Source organism: Mus caroli, chromosome 16 (assembly GCF_900094665.2).
Source record: "Mus caroli chromosome 16, CAROLI_EIJ_v1.1, whole genome shotgun sequence".
Taxonomy (NCBI): domain Eukaryota; kingdom Metazoa; phylum Chordata; class Mammalia; order Rodentia; family Muridae; genus Mus; species Mus caroli.
The window spans coordinates 52,019,327-52,031,150 of record NC_034585.1 but is presented as its reverse complement, the minus strand read 5'-3'; positions in this window follow the sequence as shown (position 1 = coordinate 52,031,150).

The window sequence follows — 11,824 nt, the reverse complement described above, 5'->3', positions numbered from 1 at the left end:
GATCGATTTAGATACTTTTAAATGATAGTTATGATATTTGGACACTATGATAGCTAAGTCTAGATGTCAATTAGTCACTATTGAGGGATGCTTAGGAAGATGGCTGGTAGAACATTGTTTCTATATGGATTTCTCCTGAGAAGATTAGTCTATTAAATGGATTAAATGGGGGAAGACCCACTCTAAACTTGATGGGGCTGTTGAATCTGCTGGGGGTCAGGTGAAATGAGACAGATTCATTCTCATCCATTATAGTGGGTTGCCCTTCTTCTCCTGGCCATGGATATGCAGACTTTAGGGCTTTGCCCTTGGATCCTGAGACTTGATAGAGGAGCCTCTTGGGGGCTCTCAGTGCTGTGGGCTCTGACTGAGAATTAAATCATTGGTTTCTATAGTTTTCAGACTTGGGTGGAACCATGCTATTGAATTTTCTGGTTCAATATCATGCAGATGACCTATGATAGGACAACTGGGCATCCATAATGTGAGCCAAATATCCCCAAAATAAATCAGTACTGCCCCTCTCTCTGTTTCTGTCTCTGTCTGTCTCTGTCTCTGTCTGTCTCATCTATATCCCATTATTTCATTGTTTTTGTCTGTCTGGAGAACTCTTACTAATGCAGTGTTATGACTGCCAGAAGTCTTGCCCCACTTCAGGGAGGGATAACATTTTTCACATTCTTAGAAGAAAGCTTACAAACCTTGAGGGATGAATTCTCAGTCAACTTTGGAAGGCACTTACAATGTTTTTGCAATATCGAGAAGACATTAAATTAATATAATTCTTCTGGGGTGATATATGAATATGCTCTAGCACAGGAGTTTGAATAGTCCTTTCAGGGTAGTTCTCATACTGGATTCTCACATCTCTGTGGTAGCAGAAATCTATGTGCATCTATTGGCCTAGCTTGGCAAATAATGTAACAGGTTATTGATGGGAAAATTGTCAAGTCATATAACAATAATAATGTTGCATAATAAAATCTTAAAGGCATTGAAGAAGACACCAGAAGATGGAAAGATCTCCAATGTTCATGGATTGGCAAGATTAATATAGTGAAGTAGGCTTCCTGCCAAAAGCAATCTACAGATACAATGCAATCCTAATGAAAATTCCAACTAAAAACTTCACAGAAATTAGAAGAAAATGAACTGTCTTCAACTTCATATGGAAATAAAAAAAAAAAACCCTCACAGGACAGCTAAAGCAAATCTTAATAATAAAGGAACTACTGGAGGTATCACCATCCCCAATCTCAAATTGTATTATAGAATTATAATAAAAAAAGCTACATGGTATTGTCATAGAAAAAGAAAGACATATTGATTGATGGAATTGAGCTACAGACATCAGTTCACAAACCTATGAACACCTTGATTTTTTAACAAAGAAACAAGAATATATACTTGGCATTTTCAACATATAATGCTCATCAAACAGGATCTCTGCATGTAGAGGAATTGAAAATAGATCCTTATCTATCACCCTGCACAAAACTTGAGTCCAAGTGGAACAAGAAAATGGAAGACTATATACCATGAATCTGGTAAAAGAAATCGTGAGAATAGGCTTGACTCGTGGGTACAGGAAAAGGCTTTCTGAACAGAACACTGGCAGACACTGTGAATACATGCACAGGACCTGCATAGTTTCAAGCCAGACAGGTCCCAGCACAAGACACGGAATAGATACAGTGTTTGCTTTAGCTAATTAAGAAGCTGTCTTCAGTGGATACTTTCTGGCAAAGAAAAAGAGTCATTTGTTTTCTCAAACAAGTCTCACTGGAGGTACCAAATCATACACCAGGTTAGGCTGCACTGATGCCCAGGATTGGCTAGCTAATACATGACCAGCTCAATTAGTATTTTTTTTTGTGGACTTTTTATTTTATTTGGCCTTATTTTGGCATTTTTTGTCTTGTTGGTCTTTTTTTTCTTAACGTTTTTTTATTAGTTAAATACATTTTATACATCAAACATATTAATAATATTGAGTATTTTGAGAGTCAAATGATACATTAAAAATTGTTCAACTTTTATATTCATATCCTCTCATACCCCAAAATATCATTAATGAATATTTAATACTATCCATAGCTGAGGATCCTATATCTAATGTTGAATACTAAATTGTTTCAAAACATACAAATATATTTGGGGAGTTAAGCATAGTAAAGGAGCATAAAATATTAAAAATGAACCATTAAGAAAGATATTTAAAAGCCTTTATATGATACCACTTGGCATAGTGAGAGAGTATTTAAAAACGCATTATATATCTGTAACATTGTCAAATAATCAGTTTACTTTAAAAAGATTATCGGTGTTTCTAGGAGAGAAATTATTTTATCAGTAAGTATATTTTAAAAATTTCAAAATAGCAAAAAGTCTTTGAAGCTAAACATTAAGAAAATGCTAATTTCAAGCACAGTAAGAAAATTATCAATATATTCATGATGTTTATAGAACATGATTTTGATATTTTCAACTGTTAATATTTAAGAAACAGAATAATTATTTTAAGATATATTTCATTGTTATGTCTCCCATTTCATTTCTGATTTTATTAATTTGGATACTGTCTCTGTCCCTTCTGGTTAGTCTAAAGGTTTATCTATCTTGTTGATTTTGTCAGAGAACCAGCTCCTGGTTTTGTTGATTTGTTATATAGTTCTTTTTGTTTCTATTTGGTTGATTTCAGCCTTGCGTTTGATTATTTCCTGTCATCTACTCCTCTCGGGTGTATTTGCTTCTTTTTGTTCTAGAGCTTTCAGGTGTGATCTAGTGTAAGCTGTTAGTGTAAGCTTTCTTCAGTTTCTTTTTGGAGGCACTTAGAGCTATAAGTTTTCCTCTTAGCACTGATTTCATTGTGCCCCATGAGTTTTGATATGATGTGTCTTCATTTTCATTAAATTCTAAAAAGCTTTTAATTTCTTTCTTTATTTCTTCCTCAACCAAGTTATCATTGAGTAGAGCATTGTTCAGCTTCCATGTGTATGTGTGCTTTCAGTTGGTGGTGGCGGTATTTAAGATTGGCCTTAGACCATGGTGACCTGAAAGGGTGCATGGGATAATTTCAATCTTCTTGAATCTGTTGAGGCCTGTTTTGTGAGCAATTATATGGTCAATGTTGGAGAAGATACTGTGAGGTGCTGAAAAGGTATATTCTTTTGCTTTAGGATGAAATGTTCTATAAATATCTGATACATCCACTTGTTTCATAACTTCTGTTAGTTTCACTGCTTAGTTTCTCTGTTTAGTTTCTCTTTCCATGATCTGTTCATTGCTGAGAGTGGGGTGTTGAAGTCTCCCACTATTATTGTCTGAGGTGTGATGTGTGCTTTGAGATTTAGTAAAGTTTCTTTTATGAATGTGGGAGCCCTTGCATTTGGAGCATAGATATACAGAAGTGAGAGTTCATCTTGGTAGATTTTAACCAGTATGAAGTGTCCTTCCTTATCCTTTTTGATAACTTTTGGTTGAAAGTTGATTTTATTCGGTATTAGAATGGCTACACAGCTTGTTTCTTGAGACTATTTGCTTGGAAAAATGTTTTCCAACCACTTATTCTGAGGTAGTGTCTGCCTTTGTCACTGAAGTGGGTTTCCTGTATGCAGCAAAATGCTGGGTCCTGTTTATGTATCCAGTCTGTTAGTCTATGTCTTTTTTGGGGAATTGAGTCCATTGATGTTAAGATATATTTCATTGTTATGTCTCCCTTTTCAGTTCTGATTTCACTTGGGCACTGTCTCTGTGCCCTCTGGTTAATCTGGCTTGTTACTTTCTGTTATTTTTGTTGTTAGAGGTGGAATTATGTTTGTGTGGCTATCTTCCTTTGGGTTTGTTGAAAGATTAATTTCTTGCTTTTCTCAGGGTGTAGTTTCCCTTCTTGTGTTGGTGTTTTCCATCTATTATCCTTTGTAGGGCTGGATTTATGGAAAGATATTGTGTAGATTTGATTATGCTATGGAAGACCTTAGTTTCTCCATCTACAGTAATTGAGAGTTTTGCTGGGTATAGTAGCCTGGGCTGGCATTTGTGTTCTCTTAGGGTCTGTATGACATCTGCCCAGGATCTTCTAGATTTCATAGTCTCTGGTGAGAAGTTTGGTGTAATTCTGATAGGTCTGCCTTTATATGTTACCTGACCTTTCCCCTTACTGCTTTTAATGTTCTTTCTTTGTTTAATGCATTTGGTGTTTTGATTATGTGACAGGAGGAATTTATTTTCTGGTTGAGTCTTTTTAGAGTTCTGTAGGCTTCTTGTATGTTCATGGGCATCTCTTTCTTTAGGTTAGGGAAGTTTTCTTCTATAATTTTGTTCAACATATTTACTGGCCATTTGAGTTGGAGATCTTTGCTCTCTTTTATACATATTATCCTTAGATTTCATCTCATTGTGTCCTGCATTTCCTGAATGTTTTGGGTTAGGAGCTCTTTGCTTTTTGCATTTTCTTTGACTGTTGTGTCAATGTTTTCTATGGTATCTTCTTGACCTGAAATTCTCTCTTGTATCTTGTATCTGTTGGTGATGCTTGCATCTATGACTCCTGACCTCTTTCCTAGGTTTTCTAACTCCAGGGTGGTTTCCATTTGTGATTTCTTTATTGTTTCTATTTCCAGTTTTAGATCTTGGATGGTTTTGTTCATTTCCTTCGCCTGTTTGGTTGTGTTTTTCTGTAATTCTTTAAGGGATTTTTGTGTTTTCTCTTTAAGGGCTTCTAGCTGTTTACCTGTGTTCTCCTGTATTTCTTTAAGGGACTTATTTATGACCTTCTTAAAGTCCTCTATCACCATTATGAGAAGTGATTTTAGATCTGAATCTTGCTTTTCCAGTGTGGTGGGGTATCTGAGACTTGCTATGGTGGGAGAATTGGGTTCTGATGATGGCAAGTAACCTTTTCTGTTGCTTATGTTCTTACATTTGCCTCCTGCCATCTGATTATCTCTTGTACTACCTGCCCTTGTTTTATCTGACTGCAGCCTGTCCTTACTGTGATCCTGGTTGTGTCAGAACTCCTCAGAGTTCTCCTGTCTCTGTGATCCTGTGATTTGGGGATTCTCTGATTCTGAGATCCTGGGTGTGTCAGAGCTCCTGGTAGTCAAGCTGCCTCTGGGACCCTGAGATCCTGGTGTGACTAAGCTCCTGGGATTTTGGGATCCTGTGGTCCTGGGTGTGTTAGAGCGCCTGAGAGTGGGGCTTCTTCTGGGTGTTGTGGGACTAGCTCTTCTTGTTGGTCTTTTAACTACATGTTTTGATTTTAATTTTTGTGGAGTTTCTTCTGTGTGTGTATATCTTGTTTTTTTAAATAACTAATTTACTTTTGAAAGAGTGAAAAAGAATAAAGAACATAAAGTTGGGTAGGTCGGGAGGATCTGAGAGGAATTGGGGAAAGGGAAAACATGATAAAAATATTATATGATTTTTTAAATAAAAAATATGGTAGATATATTTTAGAAGCATTTGCCAGACACTCATGAGGAAATATTCATTGAATTGTCTCACTATCGTTAGATAGTAAGGTAGGTATGTTCTACACTTTACATATAGCTAAGTTAGATTATGGAACCTGTTTAAGGTTTTCCATTCCTACATGCTTTGGCATGTGTGGTTGTGAAGCTCTTGTAATTCCTGTTACATTTACTGCTACCTTTGGAAACCTGGGAGAAAGAGATGTGGGGATAAATAGCCCTGAACATGCAGAAACTTGTACTTTGCTTCATAAGAACACTCCTAAATGGAAACCTGAATTAGAGGGCACTTCTCAAAAATAGCCTTTCATCACACAAACCCAGCTCAAGCCTTCCATCAGTTGCATAGATACAGCGAATACTGCAAACTGGAAAGCAATGTGGTAGAATTTCTACAAATAGTCTAATGCTTTTGGTGGACTGGATCGGAACTTTTTGCTGATAGCTATTGGAGGGGCCTTCGTTTTCTCCTAATTCTTTATTTTCTCCACTAGAGCTTAAGAGTTCTGGAGGCAAAACATATTGTTTATTGCTGGATAGTGAGAAACAACACACTATCAACATCAAGAAACGTGGTGTGTGTTTGCTCTTTGGTGAACGAGACCAGTCTTATCACTGCTGTGTGACATGCAAACTCTGCCTTCTATAAAGGAGTTGTGGAGACCTCAGCACAAACCCAACAGCAGGGCTTGGCAGGGAGCAAGGTGAGCTTGGGATTCTGTATGTGTCTTCATGACACATATCTTCAAGATTCTCCAAGAAAGAGGGAATGGCTGGTAGCATTGACCACATTTAATCAACAATCCCTTCTCTATAAGAATGTCCTGCCCTTAGCATGAAGAGTTCCTGGCAACTTTATTGTCCCATCTTGCCTAGCAATTCACTGTAAGAACTGGACAAACATTCCTTCTAATCTTTTATTGGTTGCCAACAACCCAAACCAAACCAAACAAAAATCAAACCACTACCACCACAAACAAAGGAAATCATAAATCAAACGTACTCAATTGTGGGCGTAGTCATAATTCTGTATCATTCCTAGATGTAAAAGTTCTGTGAGTGACATGTCCTTACTATTTGGATGACTTATAGGCAGGTGTGCTGACTCAGTGTTTCTGTAAACTACTCCTACATATCGAGAGAAGACAAATGAACCCTCATAAATCAAGTGTGACGAAATTATAAATTTCAAAATTACTTATAGTCACATAAGATGCTAGTATATTTTCTAGATCTTACTTATTTACCTTTCTATAGAATCCTGGCAGTATGGAGTATGATCTTCATTTGTGTGTGTGTGTGTGTGAGTTAGTATATGTAAATGTGTGTATGTGAATGTCAGTGTATGTGTGAGTATGAATTGTGTATGTGTGTATGCATGAGCACATACTATAGCACACATTGAGAAGCCAGAGGATAGCTGCAGGGATTGGTTCTCTCCTTCCATCAGGTGGGTTCTGGAGACTGACCTTAGATCATCAACCTTGATAACAAGTGCCTTTACCTTCTGAGATATCTCTTTAGCCCAGGAATCTAGTGTTTTAGTGTGTTCAGATTATTTCTTGCTTCGAATTGCTTTTAGGATGCTGTAAATGGATTTAATCAATAGGTATACTCACAGTTGTGTGTGAAATGAACAGAACCTTCTCAAAGCGGAGCATCTTTTCAGACACTCTTTTGGGTTGGGATACTCTCCCCTCAAATTGGCTCCCTTATGCTAGGAGCTATGAACCAGGTTCTAGCATATGCTGTACTTTGATCATGTCTATCTTTCCTTACACCTAAGATTGAAACCTTGGATTCTCTTAGTATCGGGAATTACTCTATTTTCCTTCTAGCACAGGTCACTATTTTGGTGCTATGACAGGGCTGGGCCTGAGGGCCCATAGAGTGCTGTGAAGTGACTAGCTTTCTGAAGGAACGGCTGAGATTTACTCCTCTGTGACTCTCCCCTGTAGAGCACACACTTTGGATACATACTGAATAGTTCTTTCTTTAACTTGTCCCTGAAAGCCTTGTGAGAACAATGTGACTTTGCTTTGTTTGGGAAGTGCTGAGTCTGGATGCAAATTTTGAAGCACTTCATGACTATGACATTTCTCTGTTTAATATTTATTTCTATGCTGTGTTCTAAAAAAAATCTTTTTAGTTCTCTCTCTCTCTCTCTCTCTCTCTCTCTCTCTCTCTCCCTCTCTTCCTTCCTTCCTTCCTTTTTTAAAAGAAATCAATGAAAGGGGTGGGAGGGATGGATGGTTCAGTGTTTAACAGCACTTGCTGATTGTGCAGAGGACCCAGGATAGGTTTGCAGCACCCACATCCTACAGCTCACAATAGCTGTAACTCCAGCTCCAAGGACTCTGGTATCCTTTCCTTTTTTCTTTTTTCCAGCTATTCTCTCAGTGTTTACTTTTCAAGATTAATTTTATTATGATAATCTGTGTGCGTGTTGTACATTTTAATAGGATTCATTGTGGTATTTCAATATATATACACAGTCTGCAGTGACCAAATTCAAGGTAATTAACTGTTTTTTTTTTCTTATTATTTCCTTGTGCCTGGAGCCTACAACTCCTCTCTTTTGGATCATCACAAAATACACAATAGTTTGTTGAGGGCTCAGTCATCACACTGTGCTGTGGGATGCGAAAGCCATTCCTCCATCTGTACACTGACACTTATCTGGCCTCTCATTCGCTTGCTGTCCCTTCTCAGAATCCAGTCATTACTAGTCAATATTCAGGTTGTTTTTGTTTTACCTTCTACTAGGCAGGAAATATGCAGTACATTTCCTCCTAAGTCTGGCTTATTTTATTTAGCAGAAAGTGCTCCATCATCGGTTTTGCTGTAAATGACAGAATCTCACTTTTTTTTTCCTGTTAGTCTTTACTTATAGTGGCAAGTAAGGAATTTTTTTTAAAGCACACACACACACACATACACACACACACACACACACAGAGTTTTATGTATTTAAATAACATTGCTTTTGTCTCTAGGAATACAGTCAGGATCCATGCAAGTGTGGCTGATTTAATTCTATTGCATGAAATTCACATTCCTCTAAATAATTTGGTGATGCATCCATGCAATACACAAAATATTCTCTCTGCATGAATATAATTAAATCCTTGTAAACATTCATGATTTTTTTCCACAGAGAAAGAAGAACTGTGAACCATAGACTAGCATTATAAAAGATTTTTTTATGTATCTTACCAAACTGACTTTCAGAGAGCTAGAAAATAATCTCATACTTAATTATTTAGAAACTTGGTAACTCTTTCTTTTAGCAGGTATATTAGTGATAAAAAAACTACTGAGGAGAAGGTTAGTGAAAAAAATTTTGGAGTTAGTTTACTAGTCTGTAGATTACTGTTTCCAAATATGTGTTTCCACCAGTCAATACCACATAGATGATTGTTTATACAGTTACATAGTATAGTCTGCTTTCCACCAGTCAATACCACATAGATGATTGTTTATACAGTTACATAGTATAGTCTGCTCACTCTTCTTCCTTTTGATAAGAAATTCATGAAACAGCTGTTGGATATTTTGCTGAAGTCTACACCAAAAATTTTCCTATCCATAAAGATTTACTAGTCTTTTCAGTGGATAGAAATTTTATTAGTTTTATATAATAGTCTCAGTGAATTTTATTGGTTTCTAATGATTAGTTTTTATTTAACAACATTGATATATGGAACTTTTTGTAATGATGAAAATAGTCTGTTTTCTGAACTATTCACTATCATAAACAGAGGAGGGTGTATGTGTGTGTGTGTGTGTGTGTGTAATGAGTGGTGAAAATAAGCCTGGCACAACTCAATAATGGTTTTAAAATAAAAATAAATCATATAATTTTGAATAATGAGGTGTCAATAGTGGCTGCTATATTGGGCAATGAAGATTTACAATATATGACAACACTTTTTCTTTATTATTCTTTTTTTTTTATCTTATTCTTTTCTTATATAGTACATCTTGACCACAGTTTCCCCTGCCTTCTTTCCTTCTAGTCCCTCCCCACATTCTCCCCTCTCCCCAAGATTCACTTCTTCATTTCCCTTCGGAAAAGAGCAGGCCTCTCTGGGATATCACCCAGTCACAACACAAGTTATAAGACTAGACACAAACTCTCATATTAAGACTGTACAAGGCAACCCAGTTGGTGGAAAAGATTCCCAAAAGCAGGCAAAAGAGTCAGAGAGAGCCCTGCTCCCACTGTTAGGAGTCCCACTGGAACACCAAGCTACACAACCATAACATACATGCAGAGGACCTAGGTCAGACCTATATAGGTTAGTTCAGTCTCTGTGAGCTCTTATGTGCTCTGGTTAGTTGATTCTGTGGACCGTGTTCTTGTGGTGTGACAATTTTAAAAAATAAGATTACTCATGTAGTCTAGTGGGAGTTCAATATTAGTTTAAGAGACTTACCATTCCCAGATTCCCAGGGTTTCTCTCCTAATAACAGCTCAGTCTGGGTTTGTTGTTGTTGTTTGTTTCTGTTTTTGTTCACTCTGCTTTTAATGGAAAGTTTTTATCTCCAGACTTTTCTACAATTTCATCCTTTATAATCTGTGATCCATGGATGACAGTAATTTCATGTAAGCAGTTTATATCAAGTTGTTTTCATACCCCGGGATAATTGAAACTGGTGACATAATTTTTTTCTTTTCAAAGCAAACTGGTTTCATTTTCTCTAGCAATGTTTATCTGAATCTTATATTGTGAACATTCTTTTCCTTGATGGAAAAAAATATAAAGCAAAATGAATGTTAGACAATTTTGTATTGCATATTTCATCCTTGGCAGTATGGCCATCTTTCTTAGAGCCCGACCTTTGCACTGCTTTTTCTTCCTGAAGCTGATGGTGCTGGCTGCATTTTCTGTTGCCAATAGCAACCTTTGTTTGGAGCTGGTTCTGCTTCTCTGTAAGCATTTGAATTGCCAGCTTGGGCACCGGTACTCCTGAGTGTTTACCTAGAATCACTGGCTTTTTTTTCTCTCCATTATTTTGTGCAATTTGAAAAGTTGAGTTCAATAGGAACACGAGTGGCCGTGTGTCTTCTTTCACAATGGCTCCCTTTGCAGCTCTGGGAATCTCATCAGAGTATGTTTTCATTTAGTTCAAACTTACCAAGAGTGGTGGCTGACCCCTAAGAGCCAGGTCTAGAGCCGGGACTGAGAATTCTCAGATGAATTAAGTACCACCTTTGCCATTAAAGGATTTACACACTAGCAAGAGAATGGGGCTCATGACTTATGTACCAAAAGCCATGTGCAGAGGAATATACGGAGGGAGAGTGCTAATTATCCTTGCAGACCCTGATGGACAGAGTAGGAGTAGGAATTCTCTGGAACAACCAGGGCAGTCTGTTAAAAACACAAAATATGGAGTTTGCATTGCAGAGAAAGGTGCTAATGTGGTAGAATGACTTGGTGGGACAGAGGTCAGGGGAAGATCTGCTCTGGAATTCATGAGAGTTCCGGAAGCTGAGGCAGGGATCTGGCTGTTTAGAGTCGCGAGATGCGATAAGGCTGGCGCTTAGGAGTGGCTCAGTATCAGTAAGGGATCTTGCATTCTACCCTAAGGAATTTTGATGTAGTCTAAATAAAACAAGGTGGAAGGTTCTGGAAGAGAGGAGGTAAAGGACTGGAATCCTTTAAGAAAATGATCTGTTTCAGATGCGTTAGACCCCAGAAGGCTCCTGCAGGAGAAACGATCATCAAGTGGATGAACAGGAGCCAGGGTGCTGCAGAGAAGCAGAGCCCACATTTCAGACCGATAAGACTGGATAACTGATGGCTGTGGGGTAGGAAGGGGCCGGAAGGTGACTCACCGGAAGTTGAGTCACTGCCCTCAGATGGTGTGCTGCTTCCATAGCTGTTCACTGTTCCCCCTTGAGTCACTTTCCCTTTAGGGTCTCTGGGTGTGAGATCACGTCTGCCTCTCTCTGCAGACATTTTCCCAATGCTGGTGTGAGCTAATTGTAGTCAGTATTTTATTCTTCCTGTCCTAGCAGTTCCAAGATGTGATTATCATGCCCAAAGCTTCATTTTGAGACCATTCTAAATGTACGGAAGGGTTTAAAAAATAGTGCATTAATTTCCTCTCTATCCTTGATTCAACTCCCTCAACCCCGTTAGCACCTAATACAACAATGCAGGAATGATAAAAGTTAATATGTTTACCTTAAAATTGAAACACTACTAATTATTTCATTTATTTGAATTTCAGTAGCTTTTCTGAATTTGTCTATAGGCTGATGAATGATACTTTTTGTGAATATATATATATATGTACATATATATATATATATATGCTTATTTCCTGGTATAACTGTGTAT